Source organism: Nicotiana attenuata, chromosome 7 (genome assembly GCF_001879085.1).
Source record: "Nicotiana attenuata strain UT chromosome 7, NIATTr2, whole genome shotgun sequence".
Lineage (NCBI taxonomy): Eukaryota > Viridiplantae > Streptophyta > Magnoliopsida > Solanales > Solanaceae > Nicotiana > Nicotiana attenuata.
In genome coordinates this window covers 94,916,489-94,928,198 of record NC_031995.1, presented here as the reverse complement: position 1 = coordinate 94,928,198, position 11,710 = coordinate 94,916,489, and the positions used below count along the sequence as shown (strand labels likewise).

At 36.7% G+C, this 11,710-nt stretch overlaps 1 long non-coding RNA gene and 1 pseudogene across 1 annotated transcript; both read right to left on the bottom strand.

The window, feature by feature from the left end:
- LOC109230591 lies at positions 2,873–5,718 on the bottom strand. Its single transcript, XR_002068682.1, has 3 exons — positions 5,661–5,718; positions 3,843–3,899; positions 2,873–2,978 (listed from the first exon to the last, which is right to left on the bottom strand). It is a non-coding gene; the product is annotated as an uncharacterized LOC109230591 (long non-coding RNA).
- Positions 5,782–11,000, bottom strand: LOC109230283 (annotated as a pseudogene).

The window sequence follows — 11,710 nt, the reverse complement described above, 5'->3', positions numbered from 1 at the left end:
TTATTGGACCATTAGTAAGTGTCGAAGTCGACCTCTCGTCTCTACTTCTTCGAGATTAGGCGGGATACTTACTGAGTACACGTTGTTTTCGTACTCATGCTACACTTGCTGTGCATTTTGTTGCATAGGTACATGTATTTCTAGCAGCCTACTTGGAGTAGCACCATGGATGATACGGAGACTAGGCGAGCTGCATTTCTCGAGGCGACCCGCAGCCAGTGTAGTCTCTTTCAGCGTATGGTATTTACTACTGTCTAATTTGTATTCCGGACAGTGATTGTACTTTATTCGATTCCCTTAGTAATTGCTCATGCACTTGTGACACCGGGTTCTGGGATGATTATGGGGTATTTTATATTGACTTCTTGACATTTATATTTAATTTGAAATGAGTATCTTTTACTTGTAAAAGTGAAGGAAAATGAGAGTTTTCACAACTATTTAAATGAGAATTTAATTAAGTATTTATGGTTGGCTTGCCTGACAGCGATATCCAGCGCCACCACGACCCTTAGTGGATTTTGGGTTGTGACACATTTACTAGTGTTTTTCCTCAAAAGAGCAAAACTTCCAATGTTCTAATTCACATTATTTGCATTCGAACACTGGGTGGGTGGGGGGGGGGGGGGAATAGTATGAGAATATGGTAACTTGATTGCAAACCGGGTCTACGAGATCCGGGAAGAAAAATGTCTCATCGGGACCAGGGACTGCACAGCCAGCCCCATAGAAATAAGTTGTACAAATTAGCCATATGTAGTGTCAATTTCTTTTCTTTCAACAAACGAATGCTTATGTACTTTTGAAGATAGATGAAATAAAATAAGTCCTTTTATTTTTATCGTGTTTCTTGTCCAAACGATGAATTGCTTTTATCATTTGAAAGTCAACTAAGTACTTCAAATGATGCTAGTGTCGGAACGAACAAGAGACGTCCTTTTCAAGAGCACTGTAAATATATGAGGGCCCTCTTTTATGAAACCCTCCAGCAAAGGGTTGGTTTCGGAAGACTTTATGTTCGGAACACAAATACTATCGGGAAAAAAAATACACCTGGAGCCTTACCTAATTTGACACAAAAAGAATAAACTTTGCGCAACGATCAAACAAAATGTGCCAAGCAGCACAAGTACAAAACGTAAAGGGAAAACAACAAAGGAAAAGAAAGCAAAAAGGCTAAACTACATCGCCACCAGAACTCGGGGGAAGAGAAGCGTCTGTGCCCCCAAGAGAAGTAGGTAGATCTGTAGCCGACTCAGGATATTGGCCCTCATCATTATTCTCTTCAAGTTAGTCCTCAATTCCTAAGAACTCAGAACCGGAACTAGAGAGTCAGTTGCATCAGGATGAGCCGGGAGGCTTTCTTGAGCAGTTAACTCCAACACTCGGGCCTTGGCGATCTCATCGTCAATATCAATGACACCCGCCTTGGCCTCTTTCAAGGTTTTCCTCCTCATATGATACATATAATGTGTTTTTTTGATGATGAGGGAATCCCCTCGGCACTGAAGTTCTGATTTAAGCCAATCAACCTCAGTCAAAAGGCCATCCCGCTCGGATCTCATGGCGCTAAGGCTAAGATCGAGATCACGGATAGTGGTTAGATGAACCTTATTATGTTCCATGATCTTCTTATACCTATCCTTCATCTGGGCATGCCTCTCCCCGGATGAGGCAGTCTCTTCAGCCTTGGAATTCAAGGCTGCCTCCAAGTTATTCACTTGCTAAATGGAGATAGTCTCGCGCTCGGCAGCAGCAAGCACATCATCTTGAACTTCAGACCACTTAGCTTTAGTTTCTTGGAATTGAACATTTAATTGAGAAGCTTCTTGACTAAGGGCCACTACCTCTTGCTCGCTAAGCTGTAGCCGGACCTCAAGATCACTCGCTTCGGAGGCCTTCGCTTCTAATACCAAGAGGCACGCTGCAACTTGGTCCCTCTCGGTCAACAGTTGATCCTGCTCGGACTTAAGTCCTTCTTTATAGGCCCTCATAAGCACTACAAGAAAGTGGAGATATGACGACATTTAATAAATGTCATTTTATGCTGTTTAAATATCACAAATTTATTTACTGACATTTAATTTACATTTGCATCAAATGTCGTTAATTTTCTGACATTTAGGTAGATATCGATAAGAAATTATGACACTTACTTTACGACATTTAGGTAAATGTCAATAAGAAATTATGACACTTATTTTACGACATTGAGGTAAATATCGATAAGAAATTTGCGACACTTACTTTGCAACATTTAGGTAAATATCAATAAGAAATTTATGACATTTAATTTACGATATTTAGGTAAATATCGGTAAGAATGTTACGACATTTGGTTTATGACATATAGAAAATGTCACTTAAAATTTTCGACAATTAGATTAATGTTACAAAAAAATACGACATTTATGTATGATCTTCACAAAATGTCATATTGAAATATCTGATATTTTGGTAAATGTCACTAAGAAAATTCACAACATATACAAAATATCGTTTCCACTTTATGTGAATGTCATTAAAAAAAATTAGTGACATATCTTTTACAACATAGCAAAATGTCGCATTAAATGTTTGACATTTAAATTAATGTCGCTATCATATTTTTTAGAATGTAAATAATAATGTTCTATTTAGTTTCATCATGAACACATTTACATTCACAAATGTCAACTTTTATAACAAACATGAAATAAATGTAAAGCAAATATCTTTTAGCACAGTAACCAAAGAACAAAATAGCAATATAAAACGTACTTAGCACACGATAGATAATGTCAAATCAAATGATTTGTTCTCACGTAAAACCTAAATCTAACTAAATCATAAAAGATAGTTTTTAATGTGTAAGTAATTTAAGATCGCTCCTAATTCGAATTAATTTTCCTCAACTTCTAGACTAAATCTTATAAAACCAACTCTCCACAAGTCAAGCTTTTCACTGCAAGTAATTGACATCACTTCCTTCAAGAATGCTGCACAAGAAGTTACAAGAAAAAAAAAAGAATTATACCTTTATAATAAAGTGAATTCTTTCCTCCTCTAAAACAATTGGAATACCAAAAATAATAACAGATTCGTGTTCTAAAAGAGAAACAAATTGATAATGAATGTAATACTAGCAACTGAAGAGAGAAAGAAACAGACAACATAAAGCAAAAAATCCAAGAAAGTGAACGCTACCGCCCAAACCGAACAACAACTGAAATATTGCAATATCATAATGCAGTTGATGATATTTTTTTGGTTGTGGGGGGGGGGGGGGATGTGAGAGGAAGGGAGAAAATATAACTCCACCCGAAGGAGGTTCTGCAAGATTTAAATAAATAAAAACACGATCAGGCCTAAAAAGCTAAATACAAGTAAGCACACATAAAGCTACCCGCTCAAGAAAGATTGGAACAAAATCTAAATGAGATAGCTCACTTTGGAGAATCTATTTGCCTCTAAGATAATAATGAATTTTTTGCAACAAATGCTATATCAATAGTCAATAATGCACTTTCATATCAGAGTTCAGCATCGATTCTGTACTAAAAATGGTGTTCAATACAAACCATAATTTCATCCTTTACCAAAGGAAAAGAAAATGTTTAGCTATTCTCAATTCATCTTACACTTAGGAAAATCATTCCCTACTCTTTTAGTTTTTTTTTCTTCGAGACTGAGGCAGAAACAGGGTGGGAGAGGGGAGGGTTGAATTCTGAAATATTTGTTTCCATAAATTGTATACTGAGATGAAAACTAATAAATGTTATATAAGTTTTGCAAACTATAACATGAAGGGTTTCTCCCTTTGAAAAGGAGGAACAAGAACCTTGTAATTTTTTCACACTTACCCGCTTCTTTTTCTTTGTGCCAACTTCACTAACGCCAATCTTCTTGATTATGTTAACCTGAGAAGAAATATTAGATTGGTTACTCTGGTAGTTTACAATATTTACAACTTAAAAAATTGTGAATAGAAGATATACAAAAACAGAACAAAGTCATATAATAAATTTTATTTCCTAATATGATAGCGTTTCAACCATAGATCTTTATTTCCCTCATCTAGGCAAGAGTCTTCAACTTACTCTTTATTCCAGTTTCTACAACAACAACAACAACAACATACTTAGTATAATCCCATAAGTGGATTCTGGGAAAGTGTGTACGCAGACCTTACCCTTACCTAGAGAGGTAGAGAGGCTGTTTACGATAGACCCTCGGCTCAAGATAAGATGGAAAGGAAGAAAAGGGAAGAAGAGGAAGAAGAAGAAGAAAGAGGGGGGGGGGGGAGATTAGTAATAATGATTTAAAACACAACTCTTTACTTACTGACTAAACAAGATATTAGTAGACTAAAACTTACAGACATAAATCAAAGAGTGAACATGCTAGATTCACTAAATTACACATGGTATAGATATATCAAGTTTCATTCATCATTATGTATTGACAGTTACATAAAACATACTTAGTTATGGAAGAGAACAAATATGTACCAAATAAAGGTGTGAAAGTAAAGAAATGGTGGGTTCAGCTACCAGAAATCACCGGCAAAATAGCAATAACTCTTTAAGTTAAATTACTCCTCAAACCCAGAAATACAAAACAATTAAAACCAGGATTGAAAACAGGTGCTGAAACCCCTTTTTTGTCCTATTTTTTCCTTGTTTTTAAAGCTCTTTGTAATTTCAGATCTCAGCTGATGGTTTATGGCTACCGAGAATGAATCTCTAATGAGGATAAGAGATCCTATTTATGGGCTCAACTGCTAGGGCTTTTCTTTTTAGGCAGAAATAACTAAAAACAAAGGCCATAAAGCATTTAACAGCCCTGTCCCTTGCCTTCTTAGGGGGAAAAAGAGCTATCCGACAAAGCTTGTGAATTGACAGCCTCTACTGTGATGGTAGAAACTGTTAACTTGCAATTCAACACTAACATTCATGAGAGGAGAGATAAGGATTAAGTGGAGAGGCTACTCCATTATCTCCTTACCACGGAGATGTAATCATCCTTCATTTCATGTAGTTTGGTACAACCAAAGGGGAAGTAAATAAGACTCCCTTCTAATTCTATCGAATTAAGGAAATAAAAGACTGACATGGAAGGTTATGAAAACATCCAGTTTTACTTTACCTCCTCTTTTATAACAGAAAGAACAGGGAATGTCTCCTACATGTCCTCTTTTTACTTCCCTAACTTGCCTTTATTTTTCTGATCCCAACTAAAAGTGTAAAAGCAAACATGTGCAGAATGCTACCACTTGGATCAACCCGCTAAGACAGAGTTTTGTGCATGCAGATGAGCACCTTTAAATCCTGGTAAAGCAGGAAAATCTTCCAGGTTCTACAAGAGGCTAAATACCTTATGTAGGAGGGTAAAATCATGCTTGATGGGAATCTTATCAATTAACAAAAAGAAAAAAAGAAGCTAACTTATTTACAGCTGCAACATGAATGCCACCATCATCGTCAAACACAAGTTTAAAAAATGGAACTCCATCCTTGAGAGGACAAACTCATAATCTTTTTTTACTGTAAAAGAGCCTCTATACTTTAAAATGCTATTTTGAAGCTTTACGTAACTAAAGTAAAAATTAACATAGTTAAAACTATACTCTTTGAATGTATGCAGAAAAAGATTTAGTTAAAATGAGTTTACGAACTCACCATCTTTGTGTGAACAAGTGAAACAGGTGATAGTGATTGTTGGTGATCGCCCATTAAGTTATCAGAAACCTATCACAAAAGAGGAAGATTAATACAATTAAAAGAAAACTAAATTACAAGATTATCTTAAATACAATAAATTTTTGCTAAAGAGCACAATATTTTTTACCTGCTCATCACCAGATAATTTCTTAATTGAGCCAATAGTAATACCCAAAGATTCTAGATATGCATTTATACCCAGCTTTACTTTATCGTCTATTTTTGCATTCATATCCTTTGATGCTTCTAACATTTTTTTCCCCATCGCTTTTATTTCTTCTTTTGCTTCAAATAACTTTTTTCCGTCGCTTCTATTTCTTCTTTTGCTTTAGACAATTTTTCTTCCATCGCAATTCTCATAGCGGAGGTAGCTTTTTCAACTTCTATCTTAACCCTTCTATCAAAATCTCTTTGCTCAGCCTGGGATCGCTTATATGCAGAGCCATAAACAAAACTTGGAGCTGCTCCTTTGCCTAAAGTTCGAACATTTCCATGAGTGTCTGGTCCCATAACCTGTGCATACACATCATTGGAAGCACTTCCAGGGACATTTAACTGGGGATACACCTTTGCAAGTTCATCCATTTCTTTCTTTTGGAAAGAAAAGGTAAAACAATGAAAAGTTAATAAAATTTTATATTGGAAAGAAAGTAATTCATATTCATAAAGAATGGAAATTTACCATAGTTTCATCAGCTATCTCATTTACTGGTTGTTTATTTTTTCTCGTATGTGTTTCTTTGAATACCTCAATATGACTTGATTTTACACCATTCTTCTTTGTCATCTGTTCAAATAGTAAAAAAGTTGTAGCAAATATATTCAAGAAAATAAGTATTGATATATAAATTGCAAAAGGCTTATAGTAAATATGGCATACATCATCTATAATTTGAGAATGACTTTTTCTTCCTAATGTGTGTGGCATACTCAACTTCCTTAGACTTTCTTTGTTTCTCTCGCTCTTTTCCTAGAAAAGTTACACGTAATTTTATATATTAGAGCTAATTCATGGCCAAGCATCAGACCAAAGAATAAAACTTTTAAAAGAAAAAAGAGAAAAGGTAAGAAGAATTACAGAGGAAAAGCATAAAAATATTTAAAGGAAAAAGTATGATCCGCATAAGGAATGCGCTAATAGCATGTACCAAGGGAAAGAGAAGAAGATGCTTGATGATCGGAGAATACCTTTGCTTCATTAGAGCTCCAATAATGAACTAATGCACGCCACTGGTCTTCTTCTACCATGTCTGGACATTTAGCTAAGCGCTCGATATCGTTGTTGTATGGCTCATAACCAATCATTTTTGCTTCATGTTTCCATTCTTTCCATTTAGACCCAACTGATATCATCAACATACGTCTCATATCCTCAGTTGCATCAGTATTTTCCTGCAAGCATCAACATATAACACATGTATAGAAGCATAAAATCAGTAAGCATCTTATTATATAACCTTTTTCTTTAATTTTCTAAGCACCTTAATATGAGCCCATATCCTATTCTTGTACAGTTTAGGCACAAGCCTCCAATCTTAATGATTTAAAGGAGCTAAAATGCCATTTCGTGCTATGACTCCAAATTTTGAACTCAATCTAGCTGCATCAGGTCCAATAGCTTGACTAAGATTATTCAACTCAACATGTAAAATGCCACCATCTTTTTCCCATCTTGAGTGCATCATAGTAGGACCCCTAGGTCGCTTAGATTGCTCTTCATTAGCACTAGAGTCTGCAATAACGAAATATAAAAAAGAGAGTCATCCATAACTAGTAAAACTCAATTAATTCTTCTTTTTCTTCTTTTAAAAATTCACATATAAACACTCCATTAATACCAAGGGATTAGAATAATAGAGTGATAGAGGAAAAACTGCCATAAATGAAGCATATATATTTTTGGGGGAAAAAAACTACAGCGATACAGGTAGGTATAGTGATATGAATTCTTTCATGAATAACGTATCTGCTAGACTATTAGATGCCTCAGCTAGATCCATTAAACATATCTTAGCAATAATGTTGGTGTGCTCACAATCTGTCTCATGTTTTCAATTTGTATATGAAGAGCTAAGTGTAATTGGCCAATGTAATGCAGAAGATAGCTTCTAATAGCAAAGCAGGTGCTACCTTCATAAGAACAGAATATAGGTGTCTCCACATTCATGATACTATTTGTATGTTTAAGTGGTGTCTCTGCTTCTGTGGGAGACTTATAAGTATATTATTTTAGGAACAATGATAGAGATGAGCGGTCAAGGTACAAGTATTCTTGGTGGATTTGCTTGAGTTGAAATTTTACATTTAGGTCTACTTGGTTGCTTGGGAATAAGTGTACAAATACACCAAGTGTAACTATTCAATAAAGATAAGATATTATACAGATTAAGTACCTAGGGAATTTTCTATTTCATGTGAATCATTTCTTGATTTACCAGATCGGATAGCTTGTCCTTCATTTTGTGGCCAGTTTTGAGGTGGTTGAGGAATCGCCGCACCTCCCATTTGTTCTTCTTGTTGCTCTGGAAAATCAGGCAGAAGCATTTCTTGACTGGAATTTCTCTGTCTTTTTCTTGCCATCACAACAAAGTTGCTCAAAAACTATAGTTCCTGCAAAATTGAAAAATATTTTCTTCTATCCTGACGAATAAAATAATATCAAACTAGCAAGGAAAATAAAAAGACACATATGCATATGAGATTTAAACAACTAAAAAGCATAATAAGAAATCCCCAACTCGATGATCTATGTTTAATAACAATCCTTACTAAAATAGTGACAAAAAAAAATAAAAGTAACTAAGATATGTCAATTTTTATTCCTGGCACACCTTCTCTTACCCATTTAATATCCTCTTTATTTTCAAATATAGTATCATCCAGCTGCTGTTCGGGAAATAATTTCATATGCTCTTCCATTTGCTCATTTACTGGTTTGTTTTCACCTAAATTATAAAAACGTCTTGGTTTAATTTCAACTACAATCTGCCATTCTTTTTCCATTGGATGATGGACATAAAACACCTGTTGAGCTTGAGAAGCAAAGATGAAAGGTTCATTTGACGGGTGCTGCTTTTTGTAGAGTAGCTGAGAAAAATTAACAAGAGTAAATCCATAATCATATTTCACAATAAGCCCCTTGTTGTTGTCCACCCATTCGCATCTAAATAGTATAAACTTGAGGTTTTGCGGTATAATACAACTCAATTATGTCCGTGAGAATTCCATAAAAGGTGACTTCTGCTAATATGGGATTTCTTTTTTTTGCGCTTGCATAGCTCTGAGTGGTAGCCTTTACCATAACTCCACTATTTTATGTTTTTAGCTTTGCATCACGTGTCACGACCCCAGTTCGCTCTTCGTGAACTATCGTGACGGCAAATTGCGGAAAAATAAACAACAGAATAAAACAAATAAAAACTTGTGGAATAAACATAGTGGAGGTTTAAAGATGTTGCTCGGCATATACAATACAACTCTCAAACTGAAACTACATTTCCCAAAACTCGGAATCTTATGAAATCACAAGCTGTGGAATAACTATAGTGTTCTAACTCCAGAATGTCTAAACAAAGAGAAATACAGAAGGGCTAATGCTATATGAGAGAGAATGAAAAGGGACTCCTCGATTTGCGGACACGGCAGACATACCTCGAAGTTTCTGATGGATCACCCCGCCTCAAGGATAGTAGGGCTGAGTCGAAGTACCTGGATCTGCACATGAAAAACATGCGCAGGAAAGGCATGAGTACACCACAACGGTACTCAGTAAGTGCCAAGCCTAACCTCGGTCGGGTAGTAACGAGGAAGATCAGGGCCCTACTGATTATAGCTGAAAAACGAGGTAAAACAGTATAGAATATGACAATATAATTAAATGCTAACAGTAAGAAGTATCACAGGATAATAATAACAACAATAACTATAACAGAGATAAAATAATTACAAAAGGAATGCCGCTCAACACAGAGATAACAACCGGGGATCTCTCAGTATCCCGAGGATCTCTTAGTATCCTCAATATGTATACTGGGGACCTTTCAGTATCTCGAGGATCTCTTAGTATCCTCAATATATATATGCTGGGGATCTCTCGGTATCCCAAGGATCTCTTAGTATCCTTAATATACATGCTGGGGATCTCTCGGTATCCCAAGGATCTCTTAGTATCCTCGATATACGTGCTGGAGATCTCTCGGTATCCCGCACTACAGTCCAAATCAGTGTAGGTGTAGAGGATCTCCTGGAATACAAATCCGTAGTCCCAAAGTAAACAAGCAGGGGGATCTCCCCGGATACCGTCCCGTAGTCCCAAAGTAAACACACAGCAGCAACACGAAGAATACTCAATTCAGTTCAAATTTCATACCAAGGTAAAAATAGGTATTTCTAACCTAGCATGCCACACATAATCCAAATATGGCAATTTGAGCAAGTAAAGCAATTAAGGTGATTACACATGCTTCCCTAAGCTAACAACAGTCTTAAATTGCAAATAGTGTAAGTAGGAAAAGAAACACAATTAGAGTTACTTAATGAAAACATGATTTTCAACAATTAGCACAAGTACGCACTTGTCACCTCACGTACAAGGCATTTCAAATATCAACAATATCAAATCCTAAAGGGAGTTTCCCCCACACAAGGTTAGGCAAGCCACTTACCTCGAACCGGCTCAAAATAAACCTGAAACCACGCTCTTCCCACGAGTACTCGACTCTAAATTGCCCGAATCTATTCAATTTTATTGCATAATGTAAACATAACTTCAAGTAACTGATTCCACTAATTAAATTCTAAGCTAAGAAATTAGGAAAAATGACCAAAACGCCCCCAGGCCCACGTCTCGAAATCGGGTAAAATTTACAAATTCAGAATCCTCACACTCTCACGAGTTCATACATACCAAAATTATCCAAATCCGATGTCAAATCCCCAATCAAAACTCGAAACTTAGGTCTAAGAACTTTTCCAAAATTTTCCCCAATTTCTCACCTCAAATCCGAAATTAAATGATAAAACTAACAATAGATTAATGGAATACAACTAGAAAGGGATAAGGAATTGTTACCCAATGATCTTCTCTTCAAAAACCCCACAGAATCGCCCAATCCCGAGCTCCAAATTTGATTTTCAAAGTTATGAACTCAAACCCTCAAAATTTCATATGTTTGTGCAGCGATTACCGTATCTACGGTCATGGGAGCGCACCTGCGGTCCCACACCTACCAAAAAGGCATCACAGGTGCGAAATTCACTTAACGGGCAGGGCCAGCATCTGCGGTAGCTTGGCCGCATTTGCGATCATCCAGCCGCACCTGCGGTTCCTGGAGCCTTGGCCTAATCTCGCTTCTGCGATCACCAAGCCGCTTTTGCGGCGCCGCAACTGCGGTCCCACACACGCAGGTGCGGTTATGACAGGTTCAGCAACCTCAAATTCTTCCTAAGTCCAATTCAACTTCTGTTAAGCACCTGAAACTCACCTGAGGCCCCTGGGACCTCAACCAAACATGCCAACCAATCCTAAAACAACATTCAAACTTGTTCCAACCTTCAGAACGCTCAAAACAACATCAAAACACCAATTTAACATCAGATTCAAGCCTAAGAACTCCAAAAACTCTCAAATTACGCTTTCGATCAAAAATCTATCAAACCTCGTCCGAATTACCTGAAATTTTGCAAGCACGTCACATTCAACACTACGGAGCTATTCAAACTTCCGAAATTCCATTCCGACCCATCTCTCTATCGAACCGGAACTTCAAAAATTCAAGTTTCGGCATTTCAAGCCTAAATGAGCTACGGACCTCCAAAACACAATCCGGACACGCTCCTAAACCCGAAATCACCCAACAGAGCTAACGGAACCAACAAAATTCCATTCCGAGGCCGTCTTCACACTGTTCCGACTACGGTCCAAATTCTAAAACTTGAGCACTCATTCAGGGACTAAGTGTCCAAAACTCTCCGAAACTCCAACTAAATCCTCCCGGCAACTCACAATA